The 19,215-nt window shown below is 45.9% G+C and overlaps 1 protein-coding gene across 1 annotated transcript in view; it reads left to right on the forward strand.

Annotated features, from left to right (window-relative positions):
* PSMD1 (proteasome 26S subunit, non-ATPase 1) overlaps nt 1–19,215 on the forward strand; it is a 244,400-nt gene that overhangs the window by 37,804 nt on the left and 187,381 nt on the right.

The following is a 19,215-nucleotide window of genomic DNA, read 5'->3' on the forward strand; positions in this document are numbered from 1 at the left end:
GGAAAGGTGTTGGCCATTCTCCGTTCCTGGGCCCAGTTTATGGGACACCTTGCCCAGTTCTTTGCAGTCTATTGATGATTAAAGGTTATTTCGCAGACAGCTACAAGCTTTGCTGTTCCAGAAGGGTTTTGCAGGTTTATGCTCTAAAAATGCTGCTTGTTTTATGTAAGATGATGTGAAATGTTGTGTTTTCATTGTATGATATAATGCTGTCTTGTAATCCGCTTAGCATGGCTGGTTCGTTATAAGAGGACTATAAAAGTTTCTAAATTGGAGGTCTTGGTGCAGATTTCTGGAGCCTTGTTGAACTGTAACAGAGCAGAGGGGGGAAGCACGTTCCTGTCTCAGCCAACAGGCAAAAACAGCTAGTTACAGAGAGGCAGGGGAGATACGGGGATGGAAGGGGCTACGTTTTCAATTGGTGACCGTGATGCATTTCTGATGCAAGGCACAACTGATCCAGCCGCTCGGAAAGATTAGTGCAGCCATAAAAAGGCACTTAGGGACAAAAGAGTTTGACTTCATAGCCTCTAGGAGAAGCAGTGACTCGAAAGGCCTTCCCCCTTTGACAGTATGGGTAAGATGTGAAATTCTGGGAGTGCTACACTGGAATATCTGTGAGACGGTCTTGAGATTGGTGATGTCCCATGAGCACATGGAGTTGCGTGACTCTAGGACAAAGTAGCTAGAATTTGAGGACAGCAACCCAGAATTCACCGTGTCCCCCAGAGATCAAGGGTACGAAGTGGATGGAGCGTCTCAGGAAGATTAAACGTGATGAGACCCAACTGTTCCATTGCAGAGCTCCTTCATAGCAGGAAGGCAGTACCTACAGGGGAGATAGAAAAATGAGGGGTTTAGTGTGCAGGATATCACAGGGAGAGTAACAGAGGACCCCAGAAAGGGCGAGAGCTGCTTTTCATAAAAGACACCACTGTCAGGGAACTAGGTTAGGGGTCAGAAAGGAAGAGACAGGGTGGTTATCTCAGAGATAACATAAGATCAAAGTCCATTGAGCCCAGCATCCTGTCTCTGGCAGTGGCCAGTCCAGGGTGCAGGTACCTGGAAGATCCCATAAAATAGATCTCACTCCTGTGGCTCACTCCCAGGTGCAGAACTATTACTCTACTTAACATTTCTGTGGTGCTTCTTGATGATTGCAGCGCTGTACAAATGACACATAAGAGACAGTCCCTGCTCAATAGAGCTTAATTTAATTTAAAAACTCTTCTGTACCGTCATTAAGTTAGATAACCATCACAACGGTTTACAGAAAGGCACGATAAAGAAAAATATGAGTGGTATAGATTACAAATAAAACATGTCGTCATAGTATGGTAACATTTTAGTACAATAAACTATTTGTTTAAGTTAAGCTTATCTGTTTGTTAGGAAATTAAGCGGTTCAAATTTAACATTAAAATGCATTTGTAGGTTAAACAACAACTGCTTGCTTGGTGCGTCCTTATGAATCAACTGTTTTTCTCCTTCTCTTTATCTTTATAAAAAGCTTGTTTAAAGAGCCAGGTTTTCAAGTTAGATTTGAATATTTTGAAATTTCTCTGCAGCCTAATTTCGAGTGGCATGGTATTCCATAGCACGGGGTCAGCCAGTGACAGTGCTCTCTCCCTTACCTGAGTGAGATGTGCTGTTTTCACAGAGGGGATGGTTAGAAGAGCCTTATTAGCAGATCTCAGGTTTCTGTGCGGGACATGTACACGCAGTGCTGTGTTAAGCCAGTCGGCCTTTTCATCGTGGATTAATTTATGAATTATACATAAAGCCTTATATTGTATTCTTACAGTCTGATCAAGACAAATGTACAGATCAAGAGAGCTGGGGAGCTTCATTATAGTAAGACAATGCTTAAAATTAGTTACTGAGGCTGAAGGTGGACAATCAGGCTTAAGATTTAAAAATAGCCTCAAACAGGTAGGTCTTCAGATGGGATTTAAACCTGGTGAGAGAGGGAGCAGGGTGCACCAGCCCAGGACGTCTCTTCCAAGCACACGGTGCAGCCGGCTGGAAAGCACGGAGTCTGGAATTGGCAGTAGAGGAGAAGGACACAGGTAGGAGTGACTTATCCGACGAGCAGAGTGCACGAGGAGGGGTGTAGGGAGAGATAAGAGAGAAGACCTGGCTAATAATGTGTTATGGACTTGTCTAACTCATTTACACTCCGCTATGCTCATCACCTTCATCACGTCCTTTGGCAACAGATTGCACAGCTTGATTATGCGCTGAGTGGAAAAATACTTTCTGTGATCTGTTTTGAATCTGCTGGTTATTAGTTTCATGGCGCGTCCCCTTGTTTTAGTGGTACTTGAAAGTGTAAATAACTGTCCTTTGTTTACCTCTTCCACCCAACTCGGGATTCTGAAAAACTTCTGTCCTGAGGGTGATTGTAGACGGGCATAGGGTGACTAATATGAAGCCCTGGGTACTACTGGAGCAGGCCATACTCGGGGAGATGCCACCGAGTGCCACGTTGGGGAGTTCACCAGAATTACCGCCCTCTCTGGTACATTCTCTGAATATTTGGACATGTTGGGAATCACAGGTGACAGGGAATTATTTCTTTCTCTCCGGGTCTCCCCTTATCCACCTGTCGTGCTGAAAGCCTAGAGGCAGATCACGTTTGGAACATGTACGGGGTTTGAACGGTCTGTTGGACCTTCCCACCACAGGCCTTCGGTATAATTTACCAGAACAGGAAGCTTTTTCATATTTGTAATTATAACATTTCTTGTCCGATACTCGTATAGTATCTGGTTTATCTCGGGGGAGTTTCCTTTTTCAAGAGTTTTTATGTAGGGGAGCTGATAAAACTATGAAAACTCTCTCTCTCTAAATTATAATCATTTTTGAGTAAGGGTCTTCAGTCTAAACCTTTTCACATTAGAGCAATGGGAACGGGATTTGGGGGAGGAACTCTCTGAGGAAACCCGGATGGGGCTACTTTCGACAAGTCTTCTTGAGAATGGGCCAAAATGAGCCCTACAACCCTGGGTCTCTCCCTTCCTTAGCAATTGCAGTAATCCCTACAGAGTTGACCTCTGTTGAAAAATGCCCATCCACCCTCAAATGATTAAACATTTTGGTCAGTGGCGCTCCCAAACGGCTTGTGAAACGTTTAAAAAAAACAAACTGCATTGCGTATGTCTTACCCTGGGGTCTTGCCTACCTTAAATTTTTTTTTTTTTTTTTTAATCACTTGTATCACTTCCATAGCTGATATCTCTCTGTCTAGCCAATTCCATTGCTTTGGTGATAGCTCTGACAGATAATCCTCAGTCATAGGATCAGAGCCATGCAACTTTCATAGAATTATCTGAGCATTAGAGAAGAGAAATCTCCCTGACTAGCTCTTTAGGTTAACAACTTGTGTCTGGGCAGATTGATTTGTAAGCCTTCTTGCTAATAATTTGCTTGCTCTGTTTCAGAATTTAAAAAAAACCCAAACCCCCCCCCCCCCCCCCCCCCAAACTGCTGCTGGACCATATCCAATTGATAAGCAATAACATCTGAATCCTAAGTGCTCAGTTCTTGGTAGGCCTTCAGAGATTGTGGATGTAATACCTCCAGGCGTGCAATTTCTTTTACTAAAGCAAGTCTAAGCTTCTTTCTTTATTTTATAGACTGTACTAGCAATCAATTTGCGTCATATTACTGCCTTCCCGCAGTCTCGTAGTCCTATCAGGGACGTTCCACTTGCATCGTTCGACTCCGCTGCTGGTGATTATTCGGAGATGAACTGTGTGCAGCAATCCTCATCGTTCAGTAAGCTCTCATTGAAGCACTACACCTCGCTTCTATTTTCCTGATCCCCCGCTTGCAGTACCAACCAGATGGGAGCATGGTCAGACCACGTGATGTTACCCACACCTGCTTCTCTTTACACTAGAACAAAATCTATTCGGGAGCATAAAAGATGTGGTTTAGAGAGAGTGTGATCTCCACACATCCAACAAGCCCCATTGTTCTATAAAATTCTTAAGATTTAGGCAGGATTCCTTTCCCTGAGGAGCTATGTATCTTAGGAATTCGGGAGCAATTAAAATCTCCTCCCACTATTAGCTTTTCCTCCACCTCCGAATTGTGAATCTAAAAATACTCCTCGATCTTTATTGGGAGCAGGCAAATTAACCTCCCACCCTAAATTGTACTAAAAGGTGCCGCCCCTCCGGATCCCGATCAACAGATCTCACTTCACAGTGCGAGGTGTTAGAAAACAAAATACCCACTCCTGCGTATTTCCCTTGTGGATAGTGTGGAGATGTCATCAAGCCTTCGAAATGCTTCTCTAGGTAGGGTTCCTGCACCATGCTGAGGAGCCCCAGCCTGCGTAGCCTCTCCTCACAGGAGAGAGGCTCCATCCCCTTGATCACTTGTCTCCCTCCTCTGCACCTTTTCTAGTCCTGCTTTCTTGAGATTGGGCAACCAGTACTCTAGCTGCGGTCGCACTATTGCTTGATTATAGAGGCAACATGATATTTTACTTTTTGATCATTCCTAACATGGTTTGCTGTTTTGACCACTGCCAGCATCTTGTACCTGTAAATGGGGTTATTTTTCTCTGTGCATCACTTTGCACTTTTACATCTGCCATTCAGTTGCCCAGTCTCCTAGACTCATGAGGTTCTTCTGCAGTCCCTCACAGTCAGCTGCTGTTTTAACAAATTTGAATAATTTTGTATCCTCTGCAAATTTTATCACCTCATTCCCTTTACCCAGATCATTTATGAATATGTTAAACAGCACAGGTCCCTGGGAGGAAGTGACGTCACTCTTCATGAGAACACCTTAACTCGGTGCTCTCCGCTCCCATTCAAACTAAAAGCATCTTTTGGCTTTTAAATACACGATTCCACTGACACTCCGTGCTGCCTAACGCTCCCGGGAACCTGATGGCGGCGGCGGGTAAGAAAAAATTCGCCGATCTGCAGAAATTTTCATATTCGAAACTCGGAGAGGAGCCCGAGTCGGCGAGTGGCAAAATGGCGTCGGGGGAGACTCAAGCTGCGCAGCGGGAGGACGGAGGCTTGCCTGAGGGGAATGACATGGACCTGCCCACGCGCGGCGAAATGCGCGGTTGGTTTATGGAAATTAGGCAGGACATTAAAAATTATAAAATGGAAATGTCAACTATTATTGAAGAAATTAGAGAAGAACATGCAGGCATAACCAGGAGGCTGGATGAGACGGAAATACGCTTAGACACTCAAGGGGAAAGCTGGCACTCTCTTCAAAAGGACACTGCGGCGCTTACCTCGCAATATCAACAACTAGCAGACAAAATGGAGGACATTGAAAACCGCAGCAGACGGTGCAACATTCGCATTCGAGGGGTCCCTGAGACTGAAGATTATGCTGACTGCATGGCCGTAGTCACTCGGCTATCAAAATTTTTTCTTTCGCAGGGAGAGCAGTCTGCGGTGGCAGATGATGTTGCTATTAATATAGAGCGGGCACACAGGACCCTTGGACCTCGGACCTCCAACAAGCCCAGAGATATCGTGGCGTGCTACCTCTCCTATCAGCAAAAAGAGCACGTATTCGGTGCTGCTCGCAAGCAGCGCACATGGCTTTGGGATGGACATGAGATCGCTATATTCGCTGATCTGGCAGCGGCTACACTCCGCAAGAGACAGGAATTCAAGTGTATTACTTCTCAACTTTTGGCCTCCAATGTTCGTTATCGCTGGATCTTTCCTGGAGGTATGGTTTTCACACTGGAGGGGATTTCTCACAGGGTGAGCACCGTGGAAGAGGCAGCAGGGATACTTACTGCAGCGGGTATCAACGTGGAGGTACCCCCTAAGTCTGCGACCGTGGGCGCATATCATCGAGGTGCACCACCGTCGGCACCTCCGAAATGGCAAAGAGTCGCAAATGGCCGTCGACGTCTGCAAAGGAATTCCCTGGGATCTCAGGCACAGACTGATCCTGCTTGATTCTCTGCTACTTGAGCAGGGTGCTTTATACTTACTGACTAGCTATTAAGCCTCAGGGCCTGTTTGCTATTGTTTGACAACACTTTGGTTTATCTGCCAGTTTGGGAGACTGCTTCGTTGTGCAGGTTCTACATTAAGTGGCCTGGAATCATTATGAATCTTTTGCTGCCACCAAAAGAATTTGTTGGATACATTCGCAAGTTTGAGCGGGACGTAGAGGAGATGTGACCTATCATCCTCCTTTTGGTGCTGAGATATAAACAGCACAGGTCCCAGGTCCCCTGGCTCTTTCACAGGATGTTTGCTTCAAATGTATTCGAAAACTTTTTATTAGTTTTTGACTTGCTGGAAAGCTTTTCTTAGTCTTCCTTGGTCTGCCTAACTCCCGTTTTACATCTAACTTGCCAGTGATTATGCTCTTGCCTATTTCTTCATTTGGGTCTACTTTCCATTTTTTGACTGCCTCCTTTACCTCACCATTATACCCTAGTGGTAGTCACTTGGTTTTCTTCAACCATTTTAAATACATTTTATCTGGGCTTCTAAAATATTTTTAAACAATGTCCATGCCTCATGCAAACTGGTAACCCTTGCAACAACGCAGTTTAGTTTTTTCCTGTCATTGTTCTCCCTTTTTAAAGTTTTATATGCTACTACAATAATTTTACTTAATGCCCTCCTCTCAGTGATTGTCAAATTTTGATTACATTATGATCACTGTTGCTTAGCGGCCCCACCCCAGTAACCCCTTGCACCAGGCTGGGTGTTCCAGTGAGGACTAGATCGGAAGAAGCTGCTCCATGGCATCCGGACACTTAACCCCTCTAGCATGTCCCGATGAGACATCAGCTCGATCGATATGGAGGTAAATGAAATCTCCCATCATTGTTGTGTTGTCCAGTTCATTTGCGTTTTAAATTTCAGCTAGCATTGCCGTGTTTTTTCATGGTGACCAGTCGTATACAACCACTGCTATGCTTTTACCCATCACTCATGGAATTTCTATCCATAAGCATTCCACTGTGCGTTTTGTTTCCTACACAATTTTTATGAAGCTTTGACTGTCGTATAATGCCTCTCCCGCCACCAGTTTTATCTGCCCTATTATGTCGATATAACTTCATACCCTGGTAACTATCAGGGTCCTGTTGGTTTTCCTCCTTCCACCACGTCTTTGAAACGCTTAGAATGTCTATAATCCTCATGTATTGCCAATCATTCTAACTCGCCAGTCTTACCATTCAGGCTTCTGGCATTCACATACATTTTAAAGTATATCTTTTATTTGTACTTTCATTTCTCTCTTATTCACAACCTACTTGTTAGCAAATGATACAGGCAGTTCAGAGAAATTCACATCTGTAGGTGGTGCATGAAGTCCGCCACCTTCCCATCAGGCAGGCAAGTTACCAAGCAATCCCCATGCCCTCCCAGCCACTCAGCTATCTACATTCCTAATGATTGATTCACTCACTATAATTGCCATCCTAACCCTTCCCTCCTGGAGACACATCCTCAGTGTGAGAGGATAAGGCATCACCTGGAAAACAAGTCCTTGCTACAGGATCACTTCCTGCCACACCAGGGTGATGGTCTCCTGTCAGGTGATCTTCCTGCTCCAACGCAGCACAAGGGCAGTTTGACTGCTCTATGTCCCTGAGTATACCTCTGTCTGCCTCCACTCCTCCAGGTCTGCCTCTCTGACCGCCAGAGACTGGATTCATTCCAAGAATCAGGCACCCTTTGCCCTAGGTACCCACATATAACCCCTCGCCAGCAGGTAGATAATCATACACGTGGCACTCTATGCAAAAGTCTGAATAGCCCCCAGCGCGCTGCTGGACTTCTGTCTGCATCTTAATTTTATTGAATTGCTAAAGTTGTAAAAGCTGATTAAGGACTAGGTATGTCTCAGTTTAAGGGGTTTTAAATCATTTATTTGGAGTCTTTTAAGTCTAAGGCTTTTAAATTGACCTATGTTAGTTTGTGAATGACCGGCAACAAAATTAAAATTAGTAACGCTCCAAAATCAAGGTTAATTGTATGTATTTCGAAATCACTAATTATTTTGAAGATTTCCCTCCTCCTCAGGCAGGAAGTGAGTGGGGAACATGAGAGGCAACACTCTGTTCACTTCAGCCTTAGACACTTTTGCCCCTCCTCTTACCCATCCTGTATGGTGCACTAAACCCTAGCCTTGGCTACTTATTTTCCTGGCTAAAATCCTGTGCCCATGCAGTTTCCATACACTTCCCGGTCTTCTGTTGCACTTGCCAAACAAGAATATTATATCCTTCTGACAAACTCTCTTGCATCCAACCCTCACTGTCTCAGTTCCCTCCTCAAACTTCCCTCGCCTCCCTCCTCCCCTTCTCTCTCTGCCCAGACAATGGCTGACAACTTCCATGATAAGATTCACAAAATTAGTCTTGAGTTTTCAGCTATGTCACCTTTACCTGCCTCTCCCCCACTTCTTTCCTCTACCCATTCCCTGGCCTCTGCCACTCCCTCCTCCTTTCCTGAAGTCACAGTGGAGGAAACTGCTCCTCTTCTCTCTTCCTCCAAGCTCACTACTTGTTCCTGTGATCCTGTCCCCACCCAGTTCCTCAGCTCCATCTCCGCTGCAGTTGTCCCTTCCATCTGTTACATCCTCAACCTATCACTCTCCACTGCTTACTGTTCCTGCTGCCCTCCAATGTGCTGTAATCCTACCTCTCCTTAAAAACCCTCACTGGATCCCATTCTGCCAACCATCCTCCTATCTCCCTTCTCCTTTTTGCCCCCAAACTACTTGAATGTGCTGTTCAATGCCGCTGTCTTAACTTTATTACATCTCAAGCCATTCTTGATCCACTCCAGTCTGAGTTTTATTCAACTGAAACAGACCTTGCCAAAGTTTCCAGTGACCTGGCTATGGCTAAAGCCAAAGGTCTTTACTCTGTCCTTATCTCCTTGACCTGTCTGCTTTTGATACTATTGATCACCATCTACTCCATGATACTCTGTCCTTGCTTGGGTTTCGGGTCTCTGTCCTGTCTTGTTTCTCTTCTTACTTCTCCCATCGCACTTTTAGCGTTTCCTCTGGGGGTTCTCTTCTTATCTTTCCCATGGCACTTTGAGCGTTTCATCTGGGGGTTCTCTTCTTACCTCTCCCATCGCACTTTGAGCGGTTCCTCTGGGGGTTCTCTTCTTACCTCTCCCATCGCACTTTGAGCGGTTCCTCTGGGAGTTCTCTTCTTACCTCTCCCATCGCACTTTGAGCGTTTCCTCTGGGGGTTCTCTTCTTACCTCTCCCATCGCGCTTTGAGCGGTTCCTCTGGGGGTTCTCTTCTTACCTCTCCCATGGCACTTTGAGCGGTTCCTCTGGGGGTTCTCTTCTTACCTCTCCCATGGCACTTTGAGCGTTTCCTCTGGGGGATTCCTCCTCTGCTACCATTCCACTATCAGTTGGTGCTCCTCAGGGCTCCGTTTTGGGCCCTCTTCTCTTCCCACTATGTACTAATTCCCTTGGTGCTCTGATTTCCTCTTATGGCTTTCAATACCATTTTTATGCTGCTGACTCCCAGATCTATCTTTCTACTCCTGGATCTCGGCCTGCTTGTCTGACATTGCCACCTGGATGTCCCACCGCATCTTAAACTCAACTTGGCCAAGACAGAGCTCCTTATCTTCCCCCAAGCTCACCTCCCCTTTTCCTCCTTTATTTATTTATTTATTTATTTATTTAGATTCTTTTTTATACCGAAGTATAGCGAGGAGCCTTCACTCCGGTGTACAATGAACAACTTCATACATTAAACATTTTTAACAGAGGATATAAACTTAAACATCAGTGTTAACAATAACATCTCAGCAAAGGAGAGTGATAAGAAACATTATTAGAAAACGTAACTATAGTTAAGTATCATAAATTTGGGTTTTCTTAAGAAAAGGTGAATATTAGTTAAGAATATGGAGAAGTCAGAAAGGAGAGGAAGAGTGATGAAAAAAAGAGAAATAAAAGTGAAGGGGTTGTGGAAATTATAGTGGTAAGGTTCAAGGTGAAAAATGGGAGAGAAGAGAGAGTGGACAGAATGGGAAGAGTTAAGTAGAAGGAAGTCGAGATAGTATGAGAGGGTAAGGGGTTCTTACAAGTGGAGAAGTCAAAGACTGAGGGTGGACATTAATTTAGGTTGTGAAAGCTTGCTTAAATAGCCAGGTTTTAAGTTCTTTTTTGAAGGATTTGGTATCCGTTATTGAGCTTAGATAAGATGGTAAGGAGTTCCATTCTATAGGGCCAGCTATAGAGAACGCTCGATTCCTGGTGCTAGATAATCTTGCATCTGATAGAGGGGGAATGATTAGTTGCAATTTATTAGAGATTCTTGTTGACCGTGGAGGTTTGTGTAGTTTAATCATGCAATCAAGTGGAGAGTTGTTATCTTTGTAAATTTCATTATGAAGAATAGATAAAGATTTGTATTTGATTCTATGGGCAATAGGTAGCCAATGTAGATTCATCAGGGTTGGTGAGATGTGGTCAAATTTCTTCTTTCCAGATAGGACACGAGCAGCAGCATTTTGCAATAATTGTAGGGGTTTAGTAGTGGATTTGGGGAGACCGATGAATAGAGAGTTACGGTAATCTATGCAAGAGAAGATGAGGGATTGTAAAACAGTTCTGAAATCATTTGGATATAGTAAAGGTTTTAGGTGTTTGAGTGTGCAGTTTGTGGAAACCTTCTCTGGTTTTTTTAGCTATGCATGTTTTGAGATTTAGTTCATTGTCAATCCACATTCCTAGGTCTCTAACAGTGTTCTTTAGTTGGATATTGATGTTGTCAATTGAGAAGAGGGTAATTTGATCTGTTTGTTCTCGGTTGTTTCTTTTTAATAGGATACATTCAGTCTTGTTCATGTTTAGGCATAGTTTTAGCTGGATTAAAAATGATTTGATTGAGTTAAGGTGTTGTTTAGTGAGGCAGATTGCATCTTCAATGGTGGAGGTTATTGGAATTAACAGTTGGATGTCATCAGCATATAAAAAGAAAGTAATGCCTAGGTTTGAAATGAAATTGCATAGAGGTAGGAGGTATATATTGAAAAGGGTGGCTGAGAGAGCAGATCCTTGAGGATCTGCTCTCTGTCTCTGTGGATAACAGGGTCATCCTCCTGGTCCCCTTAGTCCGTAACGTAGGAGTCCTCTTCTACTCCTCTATGCTTATCCAACTCTGCTATAATGTGCCGTTTCTTTCTTTGTAACATCACCAAAATCCATCCCTTCCTATCTGAACACACTACCAGAATCCTTATCCACTCTCTCATCACCTTCCGCTTATTGCAATCTGCTCTCTCCACTGCAGTCTGTCCTAAATAACAGCTGCACAACTTATCTCACCTACAAATGCCTTCACTCTGCAGCACCTCACTACCTCTCCTCCCGTACCTCTCTCCACACCCCTCCTCTTGTACTCTGCTCGTCGGATAAGTGACTCCTATCTGCGCCCTTCTCCTCCACTGTCGTCTTGTATGTTTGTCTTAATAGATTGTAAGCTCTATTGAGCATGGTCTTTTTTTCGTGTGTTTGTACAGCACCGCATATGTCGTGTAGCGCTATAGAAATGTTAAGTAGCAGTAGAAGGTGGGGGTGGGGTGGGTATCAAATTAGTGATTGGATGACCAGGAGCCAGTGCTCTCACCTTTGCAAGCTCACAACTCTAATACTTACAAACAAATAGTAACATATAGTAGCTCACAAAATGAATCCAATGTCTGTTCTCCCTAAACAGACACAACTCTTGCAAATACAAACCACATCATTTGGATTGGGAGGCAGAGCTTGGTGTGGCAGTGTCCTGGCCAGAACAAGGAAATGCAGGGGGTTCTGAGAGTTGTTATAGTTGGCATGTTCCTACTGGGTGTCATTTTCCCCAAATTTTAGCTAATCTGAGTTTGAGGCAGAGTCTGATTTGCAATCAGCGATTTCAGTCTTTTGACCCAGCTCTGTGTGCACCAGGATTTAACCCTGTGAAGGCAGCAAGGGAGGGATTTAAGAAAGCTAGGGAAGTGTTCAGTGTGTGGCCGCGTCACTATTCTGTACAATGCATGTCGGGAGCGGCTAAAGACTGCTTGTTCGTGTGTAACCTGCTGAAATGTTGTGTTGGGCTCCTGACCTGCTTTGGAACGGGATTCTCTGCATCCTGATGGCTGCCTGCATATTCTGGGTGCTGCCAGCAGGTGGCAGTGCAGAGCTGCCTGCTGGCCACGCGCCCTACGCTCCCCTCTGCTGTTGTTGATTAATTGACTCGAGCGTGTCTGTATACATAGGAGGAGGATTCCTCGCGCGCTTTCCATAGCTGCCGAGATTCTTCCAGACAGGTTCTGTGCCCTGACCTCGGATCTTTGCTTTCCTGTCGGCAGAAACATCTGGGCCTCTGCTGCAGGCTGGGCTCCTATCTGTGATGGGACTCGTATGGTCCAGAAAAGCCCCTGTACAGCATCTCGGGATCATTCTTGTGTGTGTGTTTAATGAGATATCCCGTGCTGCAGAGAATCCAGTCCTACCCTTTAACCGCTCAGGGTCTCTGTTACAAGCATTGAGCAATGTGATTGTTTCATTCTGGGTGCTGCTGTCTGTTCTCTCTGTGTAGATGACTTTGGTGGCCTTTGGCCTTTTGGGTTACGAGTCCGTATATTGTACCTTGTCCCCCAGAGATACACTGCACTTAAAATAAAGATTGGAAATGTGATAAGAGTAGCAAAGCCAATCCAAGACACATTTCATGCTGCAGTGCTTCTTGTGCCCTTTCATGTCCACCATTTTCTTCCCTTAATATAGAGAGAGGGACATGACTTTCAGGTGGGCTTCCTGCCTTTTATTAAAGGGAGAGCTGATTTGCCATGGAAAATTAATTACTTCCTTGGGAACTGTACCTAACGGGTTGTTTTTTTTGTGTAGCTTACCACTTTGTATCCTGTAAATCCATGACCGAGGTGTGTTGCAGTAACGCTAGCATAAGATTTGCTACCATAGCGCAATGCAAACTCGAGCTGTGATCAGGCTTCTAGCAGAGCCTCCTCCCACCCTTGTTTCAGTTAAGGAGGGAAGAAATGGAGCAGTGAACCCTGCCAGGCTTGCCTGTTGGAACAAAGACCCAACATCACCAGCCCGGTGCTGCACGCGGTCATACAGAGGAGCCTATAGATTAGATTTCTGAATTGGATCTTCTGTTTTCCTGAGCTGCCAACGCTGGGGATGCCGCAGAGGCGGCACTCACACCCAGAGGCAGAAGAATCCCAGCCGTTGCTCGGCAGTGACGCCTGCTGACCAGACCCCGGCCCGCCTCAGGTCTCTCACTGCAGTGGCCGAGTGCCTGATTCCGGCACTGATTGCGGTTGAGCAGAAGTAAATATTGTGATAATACTGGCGGTAAAATATTCCTCCTGCCCAGCTCTGCACTTTATCTTTTGTACCAGTTAGAGCCCCCCCTGGCCAGCAGCTTGCAGCAGAATGGGGTGAGGACATTTCTTCTCAAATTTTCTTTTGGATTCTGAAAATTTCCAAACTCATGGACAATTGGGGAACTTTTAACCTTGCCCTTCCAGGTCAGGGGATGCATCTGGAAGTTTACGAAAGCGGTTTGAATACGGAATACGAAATATGTTATGTCCCTCATTTTGTACATTGTACATTATTGAAGTTATGTTTTTCTAGTTAACTTATATAACTTATAGTTTTAATTCATTGTTTTGCTTTATCTACCCATGACCCTTCCCCCTCCCTTGACCCCTCCCTTGATTTTTGTTTTTCTCTGGTTATATTTAAGGGCTCCTCCCTATAGTTATCTGTATATTTTCCTGTTGTATGTAAGGGCTTCGCCTAAAAGTTCTTGTTTATTGTGAACCGATGTGCGAACGGACATCGGTATAGAAGAGACTTCAAATAAATAACTAAATAAATTGTCTTCCGCATGAGCTGCTTTTCATAACTGTCCCAAGTTTAAAGGCTTCAAAATTTAAAAAAAACCCAAAAGCCAGCAGGGTTACACTAGGGGATGCTCTTACTGCTCGTCTTGCTCTGGGCCTGGCAGTACAGGGCTGTGACCCGATCCCCTCCCGCCTCAGAGATCCGGAGCTCTGTGTGAACCCTATGAAGTTTTGCTTGATTGCTGTGCTTTAATTCATAAGTGAAATGACTCCTGGTTATGAGACAAGCTCCGTTTTTGGATTGGTAAGTGTTTTTAGCTTTGTATTCTTTTATCAGTTTGTGAGTTTGGGTGGTAGAAAGCGAGATCTCAGTTTCTGCTATTTATCAGGTGCAGTAGATGCGAAATGTCTGTGGAGGGAGCGAAGCTTTCAGCAGTGCAGCTGTCACTTTGTGACCCTCTGTCCCAGCTGCGTTTCTGTGGCTACTCTGGCATTGCCATCAGAGTCCGCTTTTTCGGGTTTTTGATGGGAGGGAGGGATAGGTTGTAAGGCTGAGAAATTAAAAAAAAAACAAGCATAGAGCCGAGGCGACACTGGAATTTAGGCATCGGTTTTGACATCCTGGTGTACAGCGTGGCCACCCTGACTGCTTCTTGCCTTCCACCTCCTCTTGGTTCGGTTTTTGAAGTTAACGTGAGCTCTGCGGTTTTCCTCCTGTGAGAGAGAGAACGCATCCCTGGCTTCCTGTTCCGCTTTCACTGTGCAGTAGCGGAGGTCCGAGCTGGCTCCGTGTGCCTCTCTCTCCCGTTCTGCTGTGCTAGATGTTGGTCCTGTTGGGGGCACGGGCTCCCGTGGGCTGACTTTCCTGGCTTATCTAAACAGGCTGGGTGTGTGGAGAGTTTTGCTTGGTGACCCCCTCAAACCCTAAGAATGACAAAGCAATTTCTAAGCCCTTAAGTAAATGCACCTATCGAGGGAACTGGAGTCTTAAACATTCGAGTGGGCCAAGTGCAGTAAGTGGGGCCTTTTCATCCAAAAAAGGGCTGAAGTTTCAGCGTTAGATGGACTTGAGATCAAAGCTTTATAAATCATCTCTCTGTATAAATATATAAATTATATATAATTTATTATCTACACAGTAAGTGAAGAAATGCAAAGCCACAAATGTTCTTTTAACTATTTTTTTTTTTTTTTGACACGGCAGTTTCCTCCTGCTCCTTTCTAGTTCCAGCTGGGATCTGACATTACCACTGCTTATTTCGGTAGTAACACAGTTAATGGTGGTCCATCCGGTCTGCCCAGCACTGCTACTCCATGCAGAAATGTGAACTTTAGATGTAACAGGGGTCACCCCGGTTCTTCATTTCCGCAAGTTGTGTACACAGTGGGGACACCCACCCTGCCCCTTTTCCCTCAAGTTAAGTTTTTCTCTCAGGACAAGCAGGCTGGTCAGTCCTCGCACATGGGTGACATCATCAGATGGAGCCCGGCACAGAACTTTGATCTCAAAGATTCTAGAACTCTCAAACATGCCCTACTGAGCACGTGCAGCTGTAGTCATCACCCTGCCCCCTAGGCAGAGTCCCTCAGCCTTTTCTGCAGAGCGGTTGTCTCGAGGTTGTGGAGCTCATGCACTTTTTTTTTTTTTTTTTAAAGAAAATGTTTTTCATGGTATTCAGTATTTCTCTCTTACAGTTTTGTAAGTAATTTTTTTCTACAGCTGCAGCTTTTCTTTCTTTTACAACTGTCTGCTGGCCGCATGGTGGGTTCTCCCCTGTGCAGCCTGCTCCTGCAGGTTTTTGTACTTTTGTCCTCTCTTTTGCTCTGTTTTCTTTTTTTTTTTCCACAATGCTGACAGGACTGGAATATGCGCTCTCTCCGTCAGTGATCCGGGTAGGCCGCTGAGCCTGGGGACTCGCCTGAGTTCTACCCGGGCTGAAGTTCCATGGCAGTTCACTGATTGCTTTGCATCGGTGGATTCAGACGGTGGAAGGATCGAGGACCATGCTGTTCCTGTGGGGGAGGAGAGCTCATCCTCCCCATGTCTCGAGGAACTAGTCTCTACAGGCGGGAGCTCTGGATGACATTCCCTCCGCTCCCGCTTACCAGCCTTGGCAATGCAATCTCCCAGGGAGAGAGAGAGAGCAGAGCCTGGGCTAGCAGCTTGCTGCCGCACTTCGGTGCCATGCCCATGAACAGTTGCCCCTGCACAGCTGTGTCCAACATCGTCTGACGCATCGATGTTGGGGACAGGGCCCATCTTCGGGTAGCATGGTCCCCTTGTGGGACCATGCTACCCGAAGGAACAAGCCGTTGAGGTCCAGAAGCACCCTTGTTGCGTCTAGGTGCATGACCACTCACAATGCCACAGTGGTCTTTGGTGCAGTCAGCATCGGCGGAACTGGATTCTCGCTGCACCGGTTAGGGCATCAAGGCCGCGATGCCATTGTGCCGTAATGCGGATCACTCAATGCCACGATGCCCTTGATGCACTCGATACTTCGGCACAGTGCCCTTGGTGTTCTTGCCATGGTGGCCTCGGTGCACTTGATGCCAAGGTGCCTTTGTATTCGATGCCTCAATGCCTTTTAGGCACTCAATGTCACAGTGCCTTTGATGCACTCGAGGTCATGGTGCCTTCAGGGCACTCGACCCCTTGGCATGGTGCCCTCAGGCACTTGCCACAGTCGGTGCATTCGATGCCTCTGTTTCCTTACGGCTCTTTGCCTTGGTACCCTCGCTGCACTCAGTGCTGTGGTGACCGCAGTACCATCGATGCCCATGGTGCTCTTGATGCCCCCAGGGCCCTTGATGCCATTGACGCCCTTGATCCATCAAGGTGTATGTATGGCCACCCTAAGAGCTGGCAAGGTCAAAGCTGTGACAAACCCACTAGGTTGTCAAGGTTGCGACCTTGTTGCCTTCGCGATGCGGTGCTGCCCCAATACCATTGACGCCCTCGAAGCTATCAAGGTGTGGGGCCACCAGAGAAGCCTTCGGAACATCGATACCTCTCATTACAGCCTCGACTATGTTGAGATCCACCATTGAGCACCCTTGCTGCCACTGTGGCTGTCGACCACTGGGACTCTCTGAAGCCCCTGCATGGCCCTGCAGCACTTGGGGGCAGTGACTCTTGGCCTCTTATGGATCGAGCACAGGGGTCGCCATCTACTCAAGGCACCCTGATGTACTGGTACATCTGTACACAGTACACGGTGCCCATTACAGAGCTTTGGGAAGCGTAGAACTGCCCCTTCAGCCAACAATCCCAGTGTTGGGGGCCCACCAAGATGTGCACACCATCAATATTAATGTGCGCTAGCGAGGCTCTTAGACGTAATGCTTGCGAGACCATTGAGTTCGCGGAATTGACACCACCAGACAAATCTGTGAGCCGAGGGAAATTGCTGTCGGCACTAGCAGTCATTGTTTCCTTTTGATATCCATGACCTGTCGGGGGGGGGGGGGCTCAGGGCCTCTCCCTGCAGATGCTCATAGCTTCTTTGGTCCATACATTCGGTTGTTGGGGCCTCCGGGCAATCGAAGTCCGTGGGTACCTGTGGTGCCAGGACTGGTGCTGTTTATGGGCAAACTGCTTATAGATCACAGGACATGTCCGCAGTCCTCCATAAGCACTTGCGTTCGCCAGAGACTTTGCTGCAATCGTTCCCTATGGGTCTCATAGGTGAGCCAGTTCCATTGCAGTTTTGATGGCCCGCCTCCCGGAGTATTCTCCAGTACTGAGGGGGGCAATGCCATAGACTGCCACCCTCCACCATGCCTTACCCAGAGCGCTGGTGGTGCTGGGGGGATGCCATCGTTACACTATCCTCTCCACTCCGCTAGAGTTATTGTGGCTGACGCACAGCTTGTGTAGTTGGGACAGATTAGGCATCTGTTCCAAGGGCCTCGGTCGCTGCCAGGCAACATTCTCCCTGGCTGTGTGCAGTTCTGGTTGCCGTATCTTAAAAAAAATTATAATCAGACCAGAAAAGGTACAGAGAACAGTGACCAAATGATAAAGGCTAAAGAGGTTAGGGCTGTTAAGCTTGGAGAAGAGATGACTGGGAGGGGGTGGGGGGGATATGATAGAGGTCTATAAAATCATGAGTGGAATACGGTGAGTAAATGTACATTGGTTATTTACTTTTTCAAAAAATGCAAAGACTAGTGCACACTTCATGAAGATAGTAAGTAGCACATTCAAAACAAATCGGAAAAAAGTCTTTTTCCCTCAACACACAGTTAAGCCTGGAATTCATTGCCAGAGGATGTGGTAAAGGCAGCTAGCATAGCTGGGTTTAAAAAAGGTTTAAACAAGTTCCTAGAGGAGACATCCATATCCAGATAGACTTTGGGTGTTAGTAGCATGGGATCTATCTGCATAAGAACATAAGAAATTGCCATGCTGGGTCAGACCAAGGGTCTATCAAGCCCAACATTCTCTTTCCAACAGAGGCCAATCCAGGCCATAAGAACCTGGCAATTATCCAAACACCTAGCAGTGGCTATTCCCTAAGTAAACTTGATGAATAGCAGTTAATGGATTTTTCCTCCAAGAACTTATCCAAACCTTTTTTGAACCCAGCTACACTAACCACATCCTCTGGCAACAAATTCCAGAGCTTAATTGTGCACTGAGAGACAATTTTCTCCGATTAGTCTTAAATGTGCTACTTGCTAATTCATGGAATGCCCCCTAGTCCTTCTATTATTCGAAAGCGAAAATAACCGATTCACATCTATTCGTTCAAGAACTCTCATGAACTTAAAGACCTCTATCATATCCCCCCTCAGTCGTCTCTTCTCCAAGCTGAACAGTCCTAATCTCTTCAGCCTTTCCTCATAGGGGAGCTGTTCCATTCCCCTTATCATTTTGGTCGCCCTTCTCTGTACCTTCTCCATCGCAATTATATCTTTTTTGAGATGCGGCGACCAGAATTGTACACAGTATTCAAGGTGGGGTCTCACCATGGAGCGATACAGAGGCATTATGACATTTTCCGTTCTATTAATCATTCCCTTCCTAATAAGTCCCAACATTCTGTTTGCTGTTTGACTGCTGTTGGAAAGGGGGTGCTGGGCTTGATGGATCCTCAATCTGATCCAGTATATCAGCTTCGTATGAGAGCTTCAGAATTCTCCCCAGTTTCTTTGAAAGCCCTTGCTGCAATAAGTTTGGCAGTCTCTAGCACAGTGACGGTAAACCTGTGATTTGGAGCCCCGTATCTTTTCGGGGTTCTTCGCTGGGACGTGTTCTTACAGTACCGAGTCAAATCAAATGGAACCTATGGTCAGAAAGTCTCTCGGGCTTGGCGGGTTGCTCATGGAGTGAAAGTCTCTTATTCTGTCA

Source organism: Rhinatrema bivittatum, chromosome 9 (genome assembly GCF_901001135.1).
Source record: "Rhinatrema bivittatum chromosome 9, aRhiBiv1.1, whole genome shotgun sequence".
In the NCBI taxonomy this organism is placed as follows: domain Eukaryota; kingdom Metazoa; phylum Chordata; class Amphibia; order Gymnophiona; family Rhinatrematidae; genus Rhinatrema; species Rhinatrema bivittatum.